At 38.1% G+C, this 21006-nt stretch overlaps 2 protein-coding genes across 3 annotated transcripts in view; one reads left to right on the forward strand and one right to left on the reverse strand.

Moving 5' to 3' along the window:
- The window catches only part of Carpb (Carbonic anhydrase-related protein B), a 62879-nt gene extending 55097 nt beyond the window's left edge, over nt 1-7782 (reverse strand). Inside the window, exons 1-2 of the mRNA XM_070654500.1 lie at nt 7499-7782; nt 7182-7223 (exon numbers count right to left, since the gene is read on the reverse strand). The gene's annotated coding sequence lies outside the window, so the exon portion shown is untranslated. The remainder of the gene's footprint in view (nt 1-7181; nt 7224-7498) is intronic.
- A 2320-nt stretch (nt 7783-10102) lies between these two features.
- Nucleotides 10103-21006, forward strand: part of LOC139101392 (lachesin) — a 111876-nt gene continuing 100972 nt past the window's right edge. Inside the window, exon 1 of one of the 2 annotated variants that reach the window (XM_070654498.1) lies at nt 10103-11248. The gene's annotated coding sequence lies outside the window, so the exon portion shown is untranslated. The remainder of the gene's footprint in view (nt 11249-21006) is intronic. The other variant, XM_070654497.1, reaches the window with a different exon arrangement.

The raw sequence follows: 21006 nt of genomic DNA on the forward strand, positions 1-21006 counted from the left end.
AGTTAAACAACTCCCGGAGATCCGTTGGACTACCGCGAATTTACCTAACTCATCAGTTTGACTGTTTCGTTGAAATCTATTAATCTTGTTCGGAAGAGTTTTATTAATCTCACGTAGCGTGCAATTAAACAACGATCGTCACTTTTTGAAATTGTATCAATTTTCTAACTGGAAAAGATCGATCTAAGTGTATATAATAAGTAATGTTTTTTTTTTTTGTCGGAAACATTTAATCGTTCAGGAAAATTGAGGCAGGCAGATATCTGACGAGGACTTTCTGGCGCGGTCCTCTCGTCGACAATATACTATATTTCTTCTTCCCCGTTTTTCTACCTTCTTCACACCCTCCTACCGAATATTCCTCCGTAATCGAAATGCATATATACATGAGGTTGAATGCTGTTGATGTGAGACTTAAGCGTGCGCCAGTTGATGAAAAAAGAAATGGCTCGTGAATCGACGTAAGGATAAAAAGAAAGAGAAAAGAGAAAAGGAGACCAAGAGAAAGAGAGGTTCATAGTAAGTTCAGACTAATTTAACGGCCTCATTGAAATGTAGAAATATTATAGCGAGTATGCTGACTTAAACAAAGCACATTTCACAATTTTTCTTTTTTTACGTTGCAAAAAAATTTAATCAATTTAAAAAATGAATATAATTAATATGTAAAAATAAAATACATACATCTGTAGAGTGTATTGCTGAAAATTATTACGCGTAAAACAATTTTCTTTAGCGTAGAAGAAGCGAAAGTAAATGGTGCGAAGCACGCGCGTTGTAATGTCTAGTACATTAAAAGTGAAAAAGCGAGAAGAGAAGCGACAAAGGATGAAAAGTTTATGCGGAGGTCCAGAAGGATAGAAACGAGTAATGCACACTTTTGGGGCTTTCTAGGACGGAAAAACGAGAGATGATGCAGGAGGGAAGAGGCGATATGTCATGCGACTCGACGTGTGTTCGGCGGGACGAACAAATTTCCATTAGTCGGTTCAACTTTCCATGGTGACCTGGGAAAACCGGGTGACCACTGCCAATCAGCACGACCCTGTTTTCAAACCGCGCAACAGGAAAAAAAAAAATGTCAGCAGGCCGCCTTTAACGCCGCATATCCACCGACGCTCTCTGCGGATGTTCCCGGCGGTTTATCTGAACGTTATTACGAATTGTTATGGATGAGTTGCGTTTTGCCCGCGGCTGCATATACATATACTGCGCTCGGATAATTCGAGAAACGCCTCGCGAAGATGTTAAACAGACATTTCGTGGAGACTTCCCTTAAAGACTTTAAGGAAAATGCGCAACCGTTGATCTCGAAATTTTCTAATTTCCGGGATTTTTACGCTCAAGATTTAGAATTCTTCGTTGCAATTTCTCTCGGAGTTTGAATCAATTATATTATATTTGCCACTATATTTATTCTACGTCGCAAAATCTGCTAGCGATTTCGGATTACGATCCATAAGACAGCGTGCAAGGAAATCAGCAATAAAACATATTCCGAGCCGCGGGCTTTAGAAACCGGAGCGATTCAATTCCGGAACGTGTGTGCTTACGGTAAAATTGGTTTACGCCGCGGAGAATAAAACCTGCGTATGTTTTGTCTGGAAGCTTAACCGTCACTTTAGCCATCCCTAAAATCATTGTTTTTCATCGGTTTCTGACAAAAGCGAATTTTCAACTCTCTCTCTTTCTCTCTCTGTATGTTTCCTTTTCTTCTATTCTCTCTCTTTTTATTTTTTTAAATATTTTTTTTTCCTTCTTTACCGCATTATTTCTGTTGCCTTGTAACAATTATAAGCTTTACACTACAACAATAATTATCAGAATATCAACGGATCAGCGATTAATTTATAAGTAATAATATCTCAAATTGTTCACTAATTAAATCGTCAAAAATTATTTTCGCGCAACATTCTGGTACGTTGCATTTCACCACAACTTAATTTGCTATTTTCTACTTTGCGTTCCGCGCCTTTTACCCGCTACGCCGTTTTGCTGAAACTTGTTTTGCGGACATTCCGGACCATCGGAGTGTTCCACTTTGCTCGTTCTGCATAGCAGCAGTAAGCAATGACCGCTCGGGGAAACCACTCATCGATTGCTTTTCGCTACCTAAACTTAACAGGCCGACAACCACAATATGAACTAATGATACTAATACCGTAGAAATACTCACAGTGCATTCGCCCCGCGAGCTCAATTGTTGACTCGCCTCTTGCAAATGTATTTATATCGTCCGCTTAAACCATGCCACAAAATGTAGCGGTTGAACGAACTTTCTCGGGGTGAGTGATGTTACTAAGGTATTAGTATTGTTGAATGTTTGTTAATTATTTGAGGCAGAAATTGAAATCGAGTCATTAATAATAAATAATTTTTGTATGATCATATGTATGTGTGTAAAAACGTTTGCGTATAATTTTAATTTATAATGATTTAGTAGTAAGAAATTGCAAAAATATAAAACGGATTAAAAAAAAAAAAAAACTACGATAAACCCGTTTGATTACTGTATTTTATTTAAAATAAATTGAAGTTTATTTTACGTTCTTTATATTTCCCGAATTTTAATTTTTTTACCTTCTCCAGAATTATTAAAATTTTACATAAAATTTATTCTCTATAAATAGCAGTCGTAACTTTTTCGCAAAGTAAATAACGGAATATTTTTTTTCTCATTCAGTTTCCGTCATAATAATAATAATAATAATCGAGGGAAAGCGGGCATGTACGTAAGACATCCTTACGGCTTCGTTTTGCGCCTTCTGGATCGTCTCGCAACCGACTCAATTGTGGCGCGGGCGAAATTGTTCCCGGTATTGTTACGCAACAACGAGAAACATGCATATCACATGCGTATGTAGGAACGATTTATCTGTCGGGGCTTAGTCGTTATTTCAGCACCGTCGCCGCCACACAAAATTACATTAACATAAACACGACCGCGGCCGTATGCATCAAAAAGTATATCGCGCGTTAGGCTTGAAGAGCCACCCTAGTCTCTCTTAATCGATATCTGCACGAAATTTTGGCGACACTGGTGTCGATGTTCGTTTAAGATTTCCCGGCAAACCGATCAAGGATGCTTAAAACCGACTTGATATTCCGAGATAATTATCACGCGCGCTGTGAAAATATTGACAAACGAATTTTCCCAAAACGATACTTTTATTCTCACTCGATATTCAAAATTAAACGACTGTTTCCGGTCAAAATCGATTTCTAACTTTCCGCAAAATTGCACTATTTTTACATCTCGTAATTTTAATTTATTCATCTTGAATTAGAAAAAGAATTCCTGATGGATTCTATTTTAACATATGATTTTTCTTTACGCCCTCGTAGCGTTCGATATCTCGCGGGAAAATATCAGTGCTATCGCTGACTAGATGCCTTCTATCTCGACCGATCTCTCTTTTATTCACGGCCGCGGGATCGTCTCGCCTGTGTCCCACGACGATCGGCATCGTCACGCATGCATTCTGTCGCAGGAGAGGGACAGAATATCGGAAAGTGATTTTGAAAGGTTCGTTTGCGTCAAAGTAGCGCTGCGCACCCGGCGTCATTCGAAACAAAATTGCTCGAAATCGTTGCGACGAATGCTTTGTTTCGCGCTGTCTCTCGTTCGAAAATTGATTGAAATTAGTGTGTTTCATTCGAGAATCGATAAAATTCTTTCGTCAAACTTTTTGACATGCTAAAAATCAAACGTACAGTATGCTCTTCCGCGACCTATAAATGTACATGCTCGACGCGATTAGTCTTACGCGCTTACCGTTTGAAATAGATTTGCTATTAATTGTGCCATTATTCGTAGAATGGTTGTATTACGGAAATTAATCAGCTGATAAATGAACTTTGATGTAATTAGGCACGAAAAATGATAAAGGAACTAGTAATATGCGCGACAGCTATTCGCATTATCGAGCATATGAAACTCCGGGATGAGAACGCTTGCGAATGCACTCGACTCGATGTACTCAGGTTTAAACTGTTATTCGAATAATCCCGGAGTAAAGCGTGCAGTTACGAGCGATCCGTAACTTCGGCATCGTTATAGAAAGTGACGACAAACTCGTAATTGTAACCATTAGAAGTATGATATGTCACGGCCAACTAGCGTCTAAAACTAATTTACTTGTCGCGTGAGCATTTCCTACTTGGTATGTCCAAAACGTATTGCAAATCGAGGATATACATATGTCGCAAATGTACACGCGTGAGCAACTTTCGTCGAATTTGAACAGCGACGTTAATATAAACGTTCGCTTATAAATACTAAATAATAAAATGAAACGGAGTCCGATGTGACATAAAAATATGTACGATAAATGTGCGCGAGATTATATCTAACGTGACAAATATTCCAATTAATGTCGTAACTTTCAAGTAAAAGACAATGAATTTAATTGTATTAATGTAAAGATAAAGAAATGATAACCTAAGATTTACAATATACGGGCGACGTAAAAATGACTAAAATCTAGAATTGTGATACGTGTTAAAAAAAAAGAAGAAAAAAAAGGAAGAAAAAAAAAGAAAAAAAAAACAAAATCGCAATAATTAAAGTGTCGGCTTTAAACAAAGTTGAGAAGATTAAAGTTATCCACGGCAAGTTTAAAATCTACTGAAAGAGCTTGCTAATACTTTTAATGCAACGAGATTTGCAAAAGCAAAAGTTGGCAAAAGCGGAAATACGGCCGCGCCGCGGGATGGAATACGGGACGCTCTTAATTATTCCGTTCGAGGCAGCGCGTTACGCCGTATTAAGCTTTCGAAATTCGGCCAGTTGCGCCTTTTCGAAACGACGCGCATTAAAATACACGACTGGCTGACAGAGAGAAATAGAAATGATCCGATTTAAAAGAGTAAAAAGGAGCGCATTATGCTCGCCGGCGCGCGGGGCGTTAAGTAAAAACCCATCCGGCCGGTACCTGCACTTCAACCACATCCCGGGGCCATTTGCATCTCATTTCGAACGTTATATCACTTTCATTAACGAAGTGGAATAGTAGATTTCTGGGCTCACGTGTTGCGAGCGCAAATTCGCGCGCAATTGCGCGGTACGCATCGCGCGATAAAAATCTGGACGACGCGCGATTGCACCAAGTTTTCGGCCCGCACGCGTTATCACGGCGACAAAATCGACGGAAATGAAAATTGCAAATTGCGGCCGAAAGAAAGGCGAAAAGATACATATTCCGTTGGGAAACGCTCCCATTGTGAATAAAATCGAATTCTATTTTAGGAAAAAGAAAACGACATTTCTTTCAATGCGAAGACGTAGGAGTGTCGCAAAGTATATCCGGTGATACGTTTATTTATCTATATTGCTCAATTGTCATTGAGTTGTTACATTTGTGCTGTTTTATCGTTTCCGACAAGATTACGGTTGAACGAATCTTTTATTCTAATTGACAGAAAACCTTTAATTATCGTGACTTGTTAATGTACAATGTACTAATGTGCAAGATATTATATTTCCATCAATAACTCCTCGATTTATTTTAACGCTATTTTCTTTCATGAATTATAACATCTATTTCAGATATCTGCTTAACGTTAAATAATAAAATTCGATTAAAAACCATAACTTTTTTTTTACGTTTATCCCGATCAGATTTTATTCAAAATCTCCTCTATCTTTCCTTAATTATCTGTATAAGATTAATCTTTACTTTTATAATATTTTTAAAGAAAAAATAAATCTCGATTTGTTGAAGGAATTTTTAAGTAATAGCTGAACTTAGTAAAATCTTGGTTTTCTCTGATGGAAAAAAATTCCAACGTCGAAATGTGTTAAATGTTGGAAAGTTTAAGCGATAAAACTTTTCTTAACTTAATTTTTTTCAATTATGCCCCTGCTGTCTGATACACCTTAGGTAGTAAGCTGTGATCACGAACATCGCCGTCTTAGGAAAAGATTGGCATGAATTGACAGTGAGGCGTGTAATGAGGGCGGTGTATCGGCACTCGCGACAAGTAATCGAATGAGAATCACGGTGCCCGATAGAAACATTATTGACGTTGTCGGTGCTGACGAGAATTAGGTTTAAGACGCTTCCGGGAAGGAAAGGCCACCCCCCCTTTAGCAAGAGGAACAGAATTGTAAGGATCCTCGAGATCTTATGGGCTCCCGAGGCCTTCCTGTTCTCGGCGGGGACAGGATCGAACGACGGATAATATTTGAGTTTTCGAAGGCCATCAAGCGCGAACGCGAGGGAGACAAGGCCGAAGGTCGTGGGTTAAGTAAGTGGTTAAGAGGATAGCGCTGTGCTGTTGAGGTAATGGAATAAAAACACTCGACACCTACATACATACATACATACATACACACCGATGTCACCTTCAACCCGAGGGGGTTGAGTAAGAAGAGCAAAAGGGTGAATGTCTTGCACTCTTTTTCCTCGGACTTGGCGAAAGGAGGAGAACGCGCGCCACGAGAGTTTCGTCGAAAAACACTCGTACCTCGGGTCCTCCGGAAACGTAACGCGAAAATATTGCGCGATCAGCAGAGTTGGAAATATTCTTTATTACGATCTTTATTACGAGTATGATTTCTTTACCGTTTTATGTCTTGCAATTAGTGACGTAACAATTTTTCTCTCGCGTTGTCACTGACCCGGCGGGGTCTCGCGGTGACAAAGTGAGCGTTGGGTGTGCCGCAATCCGTAAAACGCACACGCACGCACCGCGGGCACCGGTCTACCCGTATTTTACCACGAGTAATTCGCGTATCAACGCACGCACACGCCACCGATGGCGATCTAACCGCTCACTTTGGTACGCTTTATTTCTCTAAGCGTCTTATAAATCGACAGCCGCATAGAATCCGCGACTCAGCTTCTGAACGCATGTGAAGCATGTGCGAAATATCATTGACGAGATTGCGTCAATGGAAGCCGCAGAATTCGCTAACAAAGAAATTCAATGGCGCAATAGAACATTCGTAAGCCCACCCAAAAAGAAAAAAAAATTGTCTACCTATCGTTCGCGGTTGTTGAAATATGAAACGAATTAAAGAAGAATTAAATCTGATTATTTTAATACTCGTTTAATTATTTTGTTGCTATTATTTCGAACGTTTTTTTTAATATTTATTATTTTTATATTATATATATAATAAAATTAAGTACATTTCCTTGTAACGCTGATAATAGAAAAATATATTTTTGACTCACCTTTTTTCGATGCGCAGCAGCAGAGTTACGGTTGTGACGACGCTGAAAATATACAAATATTAATTGTAGAGACGTCCAAAATCCACCATTAAACAAAATTTTTTTTGTTACGCGCTTCAAATTAATTAAACAGTTAAAAAAAATTATCAATTAACAAGCTGAACAAGATCTCTAATAAATTAAACTTATCCGAAAGCAAAAATGTTTTTTTCTGGTAATTACTGAATTCTCTATTATTTTTTGTTATCGAAATACAAAGTGTTCTCGATTAACGTCAAAGAAATATTAATTTTGTGTAAATAAAAAATGAGCCTCACCTTAAAGTTGCTCTGCTGAAGCAAGATACCTCTCCAAGGCATCTCCTCCTCCTCTCAGACCATCAGATAACGTGTCGTCCTTTCGCGTACAAAACACTCGCGAAACCGCACACCGATAAACTACAATCGCGCGATAATGAACGGCACTCCCGGTTTTAAATATAATATAACAAACGCCCGATACTTCAACGATATTCGCGAAACGGCCGACGAACCGCTGAACGGTTCGTTTCTGTGACAACATCGGCAGCGACGAGATGCTGGCTGCTTCTTCGGATTTCCATCTGCACAGAAAAACAGTTTTCGTTAAATAATGTTCACTAAAATCTAGAATATCGAGTTGACATATAATATAGAATCAATGACTATGCGGACTATAAAAATGTAAGAGAAGCTACAACAAATTAAACTTGCCGTTATAAGTATATATCCCGTGCGAATTATTCGATCGATAAATGCGTAAGAAAGTAGATCGTTGATGCACAAGTTTAATTGCATGAACCGACAAGTTATGTTAATTAAACATTAGATCTTCGGCGTATACGGCGCTCCGTTATCTACGCACTGCGTATCGCCACGTGCTTCGACTACCGACTGCCGACTGTGAAATGCGAAGGGTGGGGAGCGCGCTCGCTCTAGCAACGAAGACCGCGGCGACCTATGTTCGTTTATCTCGAGCGTTGCGAAGTTTAAAAGAAAAATTATTTTAGACTGCCATTCGCGCTTTAAAAACATGTTATTTTTCTGAATCATATATTATAATATTTTTGCAAAGGTAATTTGTAATAAAATTTTGTCACATCTTAACGATTATCTTGTAACATTTAAAGTATGTTTTCTTTCAGTCACAGATTCTGGGACAAGGATAAAATTAACTACCGCAGACTAGAGGATTAATGTACTTGAATTGAATTATGCGTTTAAATGGAGGAAATATGAAATTTCCTGATATTAAGGGACGCATATCGGTATCTGTTCAATCGACAAAGTTGATTACGATCGCGTTTCAACCTAAATTGAACAGACAGGGCCAGGTCGGAAATTTTCGTTAATGGAGCCGATGTGATACATGCGTAAAGAGCTCTGTGCATGTGCACGCATCTGCAACCTCTTTTTGCACACGTATAACTGCTTTGGACATAGTGTGTATGTTCGGGATCGCAATTAGTTTGTAGGACCGCACGTTGTCCTCGATAGGCATTCATTACTAATGCTGCTAATGACGCTTGTCTTGTGCGTCTGGAACACGAAGTAATAATAGTTGAATATACAGGACACCTCGCTAAAAGCAGCGCCGTTACGCGTCGGCCTTTTGAAGAATGTCGCCAAGTTTTTTGTACCGAGTTATTTCACTTTTCGATTTTTCTTTCAACAAATAAAAAACATTTGTGAAATCGGCACGATAAAAGACCGTAATATGTATTTTCTAGTTACGACCGGAAGTATAAAGTCAGTGCGGATGCAAAGTTTTAATAACACAGAACTCCAAAGGGAGAACTATAAACTGCAGGACATTCCTACTTCTTTCATTATTCAGGGGCAATCCCTTTGGAACTGCAAAAACGTATTTAGCGACACGAAAAATTTTATGAGTTAATAAAAATTTATTTCAAGCCCACACACATGTATTTTTTTTTTTTTACCTTTTTACCGAAATACTGTAATTACATATTATATGTTTTGTAAAAAGTTTCAAGATAATCTTATCATTCTCAAAATTATTAAATCAATGGAAAAATGACAAAAGATAATATAATCGGTCAAAAATACATTCTAGTTTTAAACATTTTTTTAACTACTCCTTTTATCGTCGCGAACAAACTTTGCCGGTGCGCAGAAATACTAGTAAAACATTGAAGAACAGAGCAATTTATTTTTATGGAAATACGTGCGTACATAAAAGATTTTCGTAACACACGTCTCATGGAAAGTATATTCATTTACGGAGCACAGGGATTTCACGCGTCGCGTATCATGCGAAAATTAATTAGGTGTGGATATATGTTTGCCGAGTGTGAAATTTTTATTCGTCTACCACGTCCGCAATCAAATCGTTTATGATATGAATATCGCATAAATTCAATTCCGTATTGCATTATCTTGTTACGCGAATAGGATTTGACCGCGCGAAAAGCGGCGGTACTTTATTTCAATATTAAATGCGTTTCCAATGTCCCGCGTCTTTAATTATTAAATTTATGCGAGAAAATGCAATAGCACTGGTAGAAATAAAAAGAAGGTACGAGTGGAGAATAACAAGAGAGAGAGAGAGAAAGAAAGAGAAAGCGAGAGAGAAAGAAAGAGAGAAAGAGACAGACGCCATTTAAAAATGCTGAATAAACATGAAGGCGCAGAAGAATTCTTTGCCACGGACACAGTATAACTGTACGCATTAGCGCAAATGACGCGCAATTTGCGAATTGTGTCATTCTTTTGATATTACTGCAGTTTCTAAATAAATTACATTATAGGTTTACACGTCTTACATTTAAATTCTTATTTTTGTTTAATAAATTACAATTATTTAGTTTAGTTTTTCAAGGCATCTTTTTATAATAAAAAAAAAAACTACAAGATCAAATTCCACCGAATTGTTTTATGTTAAACAAATATGAAGAGATTTCTTTTAAGTGAAAATAGGTGTAAAATATTTGACTGAACTTTGATTCATCTTAAAAAGTCTAACTTTATCTGACTGCAATTTTATATTACTGTTGTTGATGTCCGACTGTTTTTTTTCTATTTTCGTCAGTAAAAAACGTTTAATTATATTTGTCTATTTCTACTTTTAGTACTACGCGATAGAAAATGACTCGAAATTGATTAAATTTTATTTGTCAAAAGAGATTTGATAAAATAACAATTATTTATATTTTATTATTACTAAGAAACGTGATCTCTGCGGTTTACATTAAATTTTAGAACAAAAATCTATTTCATACAAAGTTATTGCAATTATAGGCATCGTTAGCAACCTCGAGCTTCAACTTGTTCACCGACTCGCCAGCAACCACGACGGCAAGTCTCCTTGGCGTCGCGGTCGACTTAAGACGATGCCGCCGGCGTCCACCGGGGATCAAACCCTTAGCACACTCACAAGGTGGGGATTCAGCCTTCCACGTGGAGGCGGAGCGACGTCGCGCGTCGGGGTGCCGAACCGACGCGGGGGCGTCCAACCCCCGAGATATCTGGTGGGGAGCCGTGGCAAACGCAGTCCCTGACGGATCACCGAGACGGTGCGACGTATTCCGCCGGCTCCGCTTGATATCCAAGTCTTTTGCCACGTGACTCTCGTCAAAAGCCGCACTGATCTCAAACGCTCAATTGTATCTTCGCGACAATCGTACGAGATTTCGAGGATTTCTTAATCTAAAGGTACTTTGACAAAAAAAAAACTCTTTTGGTCGACGTCAGAAAGTAGAATCTTATAAAAAAAAGAAAAAGAAAAAAAAACCCGCGGATACGATAACACGACTATGACAGGACAAGGTGAAAGGACTGTCAAATTTGCAAGATCGGTCGCAAGAATCTAAAGTGAATCTAGAAGAAATTCGTAATTAATAATTTGCGCGATTGTTTCGCGGTTGGACACGTGATTCCCGCGGGGGTAGCGACCCCAAGACCATCGTGAATGGTGCTGATAGGTGATGACCGTGTTTTCCAAGGCCGTTAAGGACGGTTCGTGATGTTTAGCTGCTACGGGAGATTTTAAGTGTACGGATTATCGAGAGTAAACTACGTTCTGATAAGGTAAACCCTTCATTTAACTTATATTTATATTTTCTAAAATGCCTTTATATGTATAATTCCTAAATCCTTCGCATTTTGTTAATCTAGAAAATCATTGCAGATCAATAAATTTTTATTTGAAAACTACAATTTTTTTATTAGTGAGATAACAATATCGTTACTTTTTATTTTTTAAATCATTTATTCATATAAATTTAATTCATTATTTTATCGTTACGTTTCTTCTCTATAAATGCTTTAATAAAATTGAAATTATTTTTAATTACTATTTAAATAACTATATAATATTTTTATATTCAACGTTAAACGACGTAATTTGCAGAAAGATTCTCAATTAAAAAAAAAATAAGTTTTATTAAAAACTGATGGAACAAATAATCCTTTTTTTTTAAACTTAAAAAAATAACAAAAACCATTTATAGAATTAAATGTTGTCTTTAATTTATTTATTGTTTACCGATTGCTTAAAATAGTATTTAAATTGATTTATTTATAGTTTGTTCTACTAAAATATAGTACAGTTAATTCAATTAAAAATCTAAATTTAAAAGACAGCAATTCTGAATTATGTAACAAAAAACTATCGTTATCAATATTATCCAATATCGTAAAATGGTCACAAAATTATACACGAGATTACTTATTTTCGATGCAAATAAAAACATTGGATATTAATTATAATTTTGCAAATTTAGATTTCTGTAATTGAATATAAGAGATGTTACGGCAAGTTTCTTGTATAACTCTCGCATATAAATATATACCTGACATATTTACACCCAAAAACATAGACATCCAGCTACGGAATTAATTCTTCAGAATTTGCGACAGCGCGACAAGGCAAATCGACGCGATGCCGTCTCAAAGCGATCCATGAACAATTATCCGCTGCGTTTTTTAAAACGGGAGTTGCCGCGAGCTCCTCCTTTTTCCCTCCCGTAGCGCTTTTATGCTTGCGATATTCATGGCCCGCGGCGAGAGATCGTAAAATGTGACTGTTTTGCAGATATACCTGTCCCTCCGCCGTGCCGTTCCTTCGCTTGAAAGCGACGGAAATAGCAACGGTTTGTGCAATATCGTTTATTCCTGCTTTCGCTTTCCGCTTTTGTAAAACACGCTCTCATAGAATTCTCCTTGCTGGGTTCATTGAAAAACGAATAGATTTTGTGATGTGGCGTTAATTAGAAATGTGATTTGCAACTTTGTGTCCTACTTTGTTTATTAACAACCCGATCTGAATATTTGACTTAAAACTTGTCTTATGTTAGATCTTGACGCAATTTTGCAAATGCAATTTTAGTATTGCACAAACAATCGACATCTTTTCATAAAAATGTTAAAATTAACAACAAGTTTCTTGAACAAAAGACGATATTAAGATTCTAGTATTAAAAATTGTTTATAATTAATAAAGTGTTAATTAAAAGATTTTTATTAAGATAATTTTTTCAGATTAATGTCTGATAATTAAAATTGTGGTAAAATCAATGTATAATAAAAATTAGATTTTTCTGTTCTCATATTAATATAAACTGTTTTCTTTGTTAATATTAATTAATTAAAATTTAATTATTATGCACATAATGAGATTTTAGCAATAAAAAGAGATGTATAAATTATAATATTATACATTATTTTATAAACGTTTCGTATATTTTAAAGGCTACATAGACCGATAGACAGATAGATACTTTTAAATCAGTTTAAAATAAGACGAGAGGTACACTGAAGATTTAACAAGTTCGAATTACACGCAGGAAGTTTAATTACTTTTAAATAAGTGCTCGCGGTATATCTTTCTGGTTTTCTCTCTTCATATTTTCCCACGGCGCAACACGCGAAATAGAATGAGAAAGGTAATCATTCGAGTTATTCTGCCGCAAGATTCGCGTTTTCCAATAATTATAGGGCAACCAACATACCGAGCCATTTATCATTTAAATATTAATTCCTTGTTTTACGCGTTGTATTTGATTGATTCCGCTGGCCAACATCAACCGAGCTATATCAGTGCAGCGCCATTGAATTTTAAACAGTAACATGCTTATTTTTCCTGCTTTCTTTTTTCCAGACGAGTTAGCGATAACAGATCTTTCGTTTTTTATATGTAATTTACATATGCCTATCAACATGATATTTCATAAAGCAATTTGTTTTTTTAATTATTATATTAATTTTTTAATTGTAAAAAGTATGTTCCGGAATAATATCGGGATTAATATGGAGAACTTATCGCGGAACAGAGAGAGAGAGAGAGATCCAGCTGAACATGAATACCTAAAAGTTTGTTAAATTTTTGTAACTTTTTTGAGATATACTTCTAAAAAGCGTATGTTTTTAACAGGTGATATTTAAGTCGTAAAAATTACTGCTGAAAGTTACTTCCGCACTTCCGCGTTTCAATGAAGTTTATTACTACCTTAGCTGCGGAATTATCACCTACGTTAAAACTTTACTTTCTCGCGATGCGAACAATAAGTCGCGCGGATTTCAGCATTTAATCCAGTCTATTACGAGTACTTCTCAACGTCAAGTCCGACAAAGCGGCGGGCTGCACCGAAGAAGCGGCAGTTCAACGGCACGATGTACGTCCAATTGCGTAAATCTCGCCACCCTTCGCCCTCTCCGAAACGATACGAAATTAGCATTGACTTAACTTAAACTACTTAGAAGAAAGTCGAGGTCGCATCCTCTTATATGGGAAACTTCATAGTTAGATTAACTCGTACGACAAAGTAAGTTACAGTACGTGACGCATCCATTTTCCTGCAGGCTTTTTTTTTTTTTTCTCTTATCACGCTCCTCTCATCTTCGCGGTTTAAGCGCGACTCGCCAGCTAGTCATGCCGCCGTCGCTCGCGTCAGCCGTGCGCTTTATAAGATTTATGCGGAAATGATATTACACGAGAGAGAGAGAGTGTTACACGAGACTAAAGGGGAACTGCGCTTGTTGAGCAGTTAATAGCCGGTGCGATAGGTATTTGCACGGGTACATAATTTGTAAGCATATTAATTCAATACACCCTTCCTCTAAACCGCTGGGTAGGTTCTTAATTTCGCATCTGTGTCCGATTACCTTCCACTTGTATTAATTTACCTACGGTAACGGACAGCTTTCGATATTGAAAAAGAAAAATTAATATTGCACCTCTTGATTAATCATTCACTTCCCTTTGTTTTTAAATTGATTTCACAACTGAGAAGAATCGACAATTTCCCGTCATCTTTACGATATTACGCTATTTCTATAGAATCAATCAATCTTTATGATCCAATTTCTTAATTTTTTTTTTTTTTTTTTTTTTACGAAAACCCATGTCTATTTTATGGCTCGTCTGATATTTTTATGAGCGGAGATTTTTTCCCCTCGATCAAAATACTCAGTCAACACACGTAGTTGCTATTTCGAATTTAAGGTCGGCAGTGCATGTACTCTGTTGGAGTTGTATTGCCGGTTCAATCTTTGTACCGTAAATATAGATTAGGTTAAGCGGGACGTGGGATCGATCGCTCGCAGCCAAGCTAATAGGTTTTCAGTCGGAGGGAAGGTTTACTAGTCTCTGCTAGAGTCCGCTTAATTAACCGCGCCAGCTATTTTCTCTTCTACCTGTTCGTTTCTTCCGTTGGAGAGAGTGTGCGATATAATCGAAGAGACGACGCGCTTTGTGAAGAATGAACGATTGGAAACGATAACAAAGTTAGATATTTTAACGTAGAAATTTTGAATATCGTAAAATAATATATAAACTTGACAATTTTAATTTATAGAATACAAAATAATAAAATTAATGTACAATTGTGAAAGAGAGAAGCTAATTATTTTATAACACGTTTAAAAACACAATTAATATACAAAGTGAAAAGCATGCCTTTATAATGAGCTTTTATTAACTTTGTTTTAATTATTCCAATTTAATTAACTTTAAAAAATATTAAAACAATTGTACCTAGATATTTAAAAAAGTAACTACCTTCTCCAATAAAAAAAGATTTAGATCGCCGAACTATAAGTGATGATTTAAATTAATATCGATTGATATTGGATACTTTGGAGGCTAGAATTGTGAATCGTATTCAAATATAAAATATCGGATTTCCCATTCAATCATCTCGTTCATTTTACAAGTTTAACGAATTTTCGCATTGCTTTATTTCTACGAATTCATTAATATTTATCGTAATACCGTTGTATTTTATATTTACGGTTACGCGTACACGTGACAATTGTAATTTACATTCTAACTTAAAAATTAAATTCCTATGTGGTCGTTAACGTGACGCGACACCCCTACCTCTCCTCGCGATTGATCCATTCCTATATGATGTAAATTTAACCGCGTTATTTTTTTCTCAGCATTCCATTAGTGCGAGTAAAATTAAAATTCCGTGCGCGTTACAAAAATGGAGCAGCGGCGGAGAACGCGCGTAGATCTTCGCAGGGAGACTTTGGGGCTACGACTATTTATGACGCACCCTGTACACGCCTCGTTCGAGCGAAATGACGGATTTGCGACTCTCCCCGGTTTTACCAGAGTTCACCTCGCGTTTTCGGGTATTCGAGTATCGCTTAACTTGCCGCTCATGTGGGTCGCGTAAGTGCCGAACGGGGAAGGTATCGATACACGTACGCACGCGCGAATGTGTACGGGTATGTGTGAGTGATATATGTGCGCTTACGTTTAAGGGCGCCCCGCTTTAACCGAAGAGGAAGCGGAATGCGACTACCGGTTGGGGAAAAGAAAGGACGCGAGGGAGAAGAGAAGAAGGAGCAGCCGAGAGCGAATCGTTTTAAACTACCATCCACTTCACATTCCCGATTTCAGTTAGAGGCTTGTTTATTTCCTTTTTCGGCTTTCGAGGACTTGCATTATACGCTCGTGCGCCACCAGAATGCAGCGCAACGAGAAGAGACGAGAGGAGGATGCGAAAAAGAAGACGAGGAGAGAAAGAGAGAGAAAAGAGAAGTGGACTATCAGTGAACTATCGAGCAGCAACCCGCTGCTTCTTCCTCTTATTTGCTTCCTTCCCGTCCATTAAGAATCTTGACAATCGATTCGGCATTTTATTCTTCATCCCGATTTATACGATTTTCTGAAACGCCTTTACCGAAAAAGCGAATTATTTCCAACGTTCTCTCTCTCTACGGGCAAAAAACTTTGACGACATGGGCCGTGATTTTTCTAATTTCAACAATTCACAACCCGCAGTATATTACTTTTTCTTTTTTCATTGAAAGTTTGAATTACTTCGTATCACCAGAGACAAAGTGAAACTGGGTCAGGAGAAATAAATTCGTACTGCAAGAAAAGAAGTTTGCAAAACAAATTTACATGTTAAGAAAAGTACTAATACGTTATACGTTATATACGGCAGTACCCGTTTTACTTTACAACAGGTACACGGGCGGTAATAATAATACTCTAATAATAAACTCTGGCGCTAAGTACCCGTATTCAAAATGATAAAAAAAAAAAAAAAAGTAAACCGATGGAGCATGCATCCTCGACGACGACATGATCGTTGACACGGTCGACTTTCAAGCGCAATTAACGTTTTAATTCCCTCATCTGGGACAATAGACATTGACGTTGTTTCGCATTGTGGGAACAGTTTAATAAACGCGGCATTGTTCAGCTCACGGTTACGAGGCCGTTGAAAAATTTCGATTATTTCGCGCCGGGCGTTGTCGCGGCGTTGTGACAAAAAACCGCAATTATCGATATATTGCGACGCCCGCCGTGTCGCGTTCCCTCGTAGCATGTAAAAATTGGACGCATCAGCCATTGAAGGCGAAGGGCGTTAAAGTGATTTATGCTCTCCTCTCGGTTCATATTGTTGCCTCTATCGCGCGCGTTGCCGCGCGTACATGGATGTCCGGAATTTATTAGCTTGACAACCGCAGCGGCTCACTCTTCGCCAACAAAGAGGATATCGTTCACCTGCTGTAAATTTGCGACGATTACGTTACAACGAGGTGCGGCACATCCAGGTGGATCGTATCTCGCCGCCGCCGGCGCGGCGTGTAATTTTTGTGCGTCGCGTTATCAATCTCGCAGAGTTTAATCGCGAAAAGAACGCAATATCGTTTCTAGTTTCTATCATTTTTAGCTGTTGCGCGCCTTTAAAAGCTTATTTTCAGAGCCTTTTTAACATACATAGTGCTTGGAAACTGTAAGGGGTGTAAACGCAATTTTTAAAACAAGAAGTGACGATAATGTGCACTTCGCTATTCAGCCAGAGACTTCGAAGGATCTTATTTCTCTGTAAGAATCACTCCAATAAATTATATCTCAATTCGTTTGGATATTATAAGACACTTGTTTTACGAATGCATTATATAAAAGAATTCAACTTTTCTAGTTGGAAGTTTCTCGCGCATTGCTCTGACAGTTCATTTAATCGTATCCGCCGGACAGAAATGATCAAGTATTCCGGAAAGAGAGAGAGAGAGAGGGAGGGGAAGAGACAAGAGCTCGGATAAACTTTTATACAGGGTATATCGAGGTTTATAGGGTACCTCCGAAAATATTCGACTAGAGCTTGCTAATATTAGGAAGTCAGTGCATAATGCAATACCTATGATCTGTGACGTCTTACGTGTCACTCCGCCAGCATACCAGAAGAACAACGGGGTGAAAGCGAGGGGGAGGAGAGGATGGAAGAACGACGAGGCGAGGGCGAAGAGCAAAATCGTTTAGCACGCGATCTTCTCGTAATTCTGCACGCTAGCGCCCCGAACACGCTTCTTCTTCGTCCCTGTCCGACGTGTTACACGTGTTACACGCCGCTGCCACGCGAACGGAGGGTGGAGATGCACTCCTCTTCTCTATGGCCTTCAGCGCGGGCATCGTACGCGTCGCACGCGAAGCCTAATTGATCAGTGGATCGTTAACACGCTCTCGCTCTTTCCCTCTCTCTCTATCTCTCCCTCACCTTATCTCGATCTTCTCTTCCTCTTTCTCTCTCGCCAACGCCTCGGATTGATTATTTGCAGGAACGCGGTCGATGCACGCGCACAGCACGACTCTAGCAAGCATCGCGAATTTGCAGCCGCTCTGCGTCCTAGCCGTGAACGACGCTGTATTTTACACTAGACTGATTGTGAGACTTAACCCATTTTCGACAACGTTACAAAAACTTGAAATTTTTTTTGCGCTACAATTGATTAAAGCAAGTCATTTAAAGTTAACGTAATTGTAATTCGATATCTTATAGTCAATGTAACTAAGAAAATAATAAATGATTTCAAAACCCTTTAAAATTTTATATAAAATTTCTAGTGTTTAATTTTGCGTTTTCACTTGGATTTTTATAACACTTTTTTTTGCTAAATCTTTTAAAAAATGCACATGTTGATTTACCGAAAACGTTTGGAAATATAAATGTATGTAAACTCTATGTAATTTTATGTAAAAGCTTAACAGATCGTTTCCATTTACCTAAAAAAATATTTGCCTACAATTATGAATCTGAATTGAACGATTTGAGTACATTGGGAAAAGCATGAGACGGAAGGAAATATGTATAATATATAATATTATAAATACTACGAGATTTAATCTTACACCCTAGATTCTGTTATACTTTTATATTCGGGTCGGACTTTCACGTGCAAACGCTTGCTTAGGGTGGCAACGCATTTTTCGAAACCGGGGCACCGGTTTATTTACGCGACGCGTATCGCGCGATCCCGCGAAATTGAATCGCGCACGCGTTCGCTGTACCGCGACGCGATGGGATTCGGGCGATACCCCGATATCAGTGGGAAGGGTATTGTTGTCATTCGGATGTAATTTACTCGTGTGGTCGAGCTTGAAAGTTACGGCGGTGCATTGACATTGTCGCCGTATATTGCGCCAGGGCGCAAATGTTCGAGCTTTGTTTTCTGTTGTGACAATGCGATTTAAAAATCGCGTATTATGCTAAACGCGGAGCTGTTGTTTCGCGTTTGTATGTCCCGAAAATAAACTCGTTAACATTGATGACTTTCGAATATCGGCATTGAGTGATAACGAGATAAAGTTCGAAAAAGTCGCGATAGAAACAGAGAACCGAATAGTATCATCTCCTACACAAAGGTTCTTATATTATAAAATATATTATCAAAATTAAAAAGTTGTCTTTGAGAATTTTTTTTCTCTCGTGATAAGCTTTTAATAAATTAATAAAATCGACTATAAATTTAATATCGCTGACAATGAGCAAGAGTATTTAAGTTGATTTACCGAATTGTATAGCGTTCACAGTCTAGTTGAAAAAAGAACAAGCTCGATTCCTCTTTTACGTCGGTACTTCAATTGTAATCTGTGGAAACTATCGCCACAAAAGGCGGAGAAGTCGCGAAACCACGTTGGACCTTGTTGGATTCACGGACAATTGTTATTCTACCGCCCTCGAAATTTAACTGAGACAAACTACGCGAATCTGGTAACGAGAACTCGTGTCTGTCTTGTCTGATCTTTGTCGTACCGGCTTCACCTTTTCTTTCTCCCCGATACCTAATTTCGCGGCAGCCGCCCCCGACGATGAAACCGAGGAAGCTTCCCCCGTGACGGCTTCCTGAATTAACTCCGGGCATTACGGCGAGACTATTCCCCAGCTCGATCTAACTGGAGAGAGGAATACGTTCATCGCGATGTGAAACACTTCGCAATGCTTCAAAACGCGTCTCACAATATTTTATAGTAAATTGATAATTGTTTTTTTTTATTTTTTTTTTTTATTAAAAGCGATATTGTAAAAAAAAATTATTAGCAGGTTTAATTTTTTGATATTTTTATATTCAGTTTCCGCGGTTTTCAGCAGTTAGTTATTACGCTTCATAAAATTTCATATACTGTTAACAGAATTATCCTCGTAATAAAGATTCGATAGAAACAATATGTTACACGCGGCTAATATTTTATAGCCGCATTGTACAACGCCAATTACATATCTGTAGTGAATAAATATCACGAAACACGTCGCGATGGCGTTACAAACGGCAAGTTTTATATACGTAGATTTGCGGGTACATAACTAACAACAATAGATTCGAGATATCAATGACGGAATATTCGAATCGGCATGATTAGTAACAGAGGAGAGAATCTGTATCGTGTCCAACTTTTGTACGAGCTTGTATCCAATATCAACGTAACGCGAGAGAGAAAATAATCACACGGTTGTTCCATCGTCGTCCGATACCTCTCTAAACCGCTACAATTATATAAAATTAGCTTTTTAAATGTAAAAAATTATACGTTGAATAATTTAATGCGCCCACACGCACACGTAGCCGGTTATTTGTTTACCGGAATCTGCAACCGGTGATATACGGACGCCTAATTCGCCTGTGATAAATGACAACGGAGAAAAAAAAAAAAAAAAAAAACTCGCTGGATTACGTGGCCAGATTTAAATTTGTGATTCGACAGGTTAAAATTTACTATGAGACGGTTCTCTCCTGTTGCGAAACAGTCACGTCGCGACTTGGCGCGGAAAATCGCTTGAAATAAATATTGTATGAACGCGCGGCGTAACGAAATTTTGGGAAATTGCAACGCCGAGTTTACGGTCGACGTGTCGCCGGGGTGCGGTGAGATAATAGGAAAAAAAAAATCGTTTTTATTTCACCAACAGTTGTCCACCAACAGTTTCGATTCGCGCCCGGAACATATCGCATCTCGGTATTATGCGTGACACTTCGTTGCGTTGTATCGCACGGCATTTACATGAAGCTGTTCATTGCGCACGTGGACATTAAATATTTTTGCAAAG

The sequence above is a fragment of the Cardiocondyla obscurior genome, linkage group LG03 (genome assembly GCF_019399895.1).
Source record: "Cardiocondyla obscurior isolate alpha-2009 linkage group LG03, Cobs3.1, whole genome shotgun sequence".
Lineage (NCBI taxonomy): Eukaryota > Metazoa > Arthropoda > Insecta > Hymenoptera > Formicidae > Cardiocondyla > Cardiocondyla obscurior.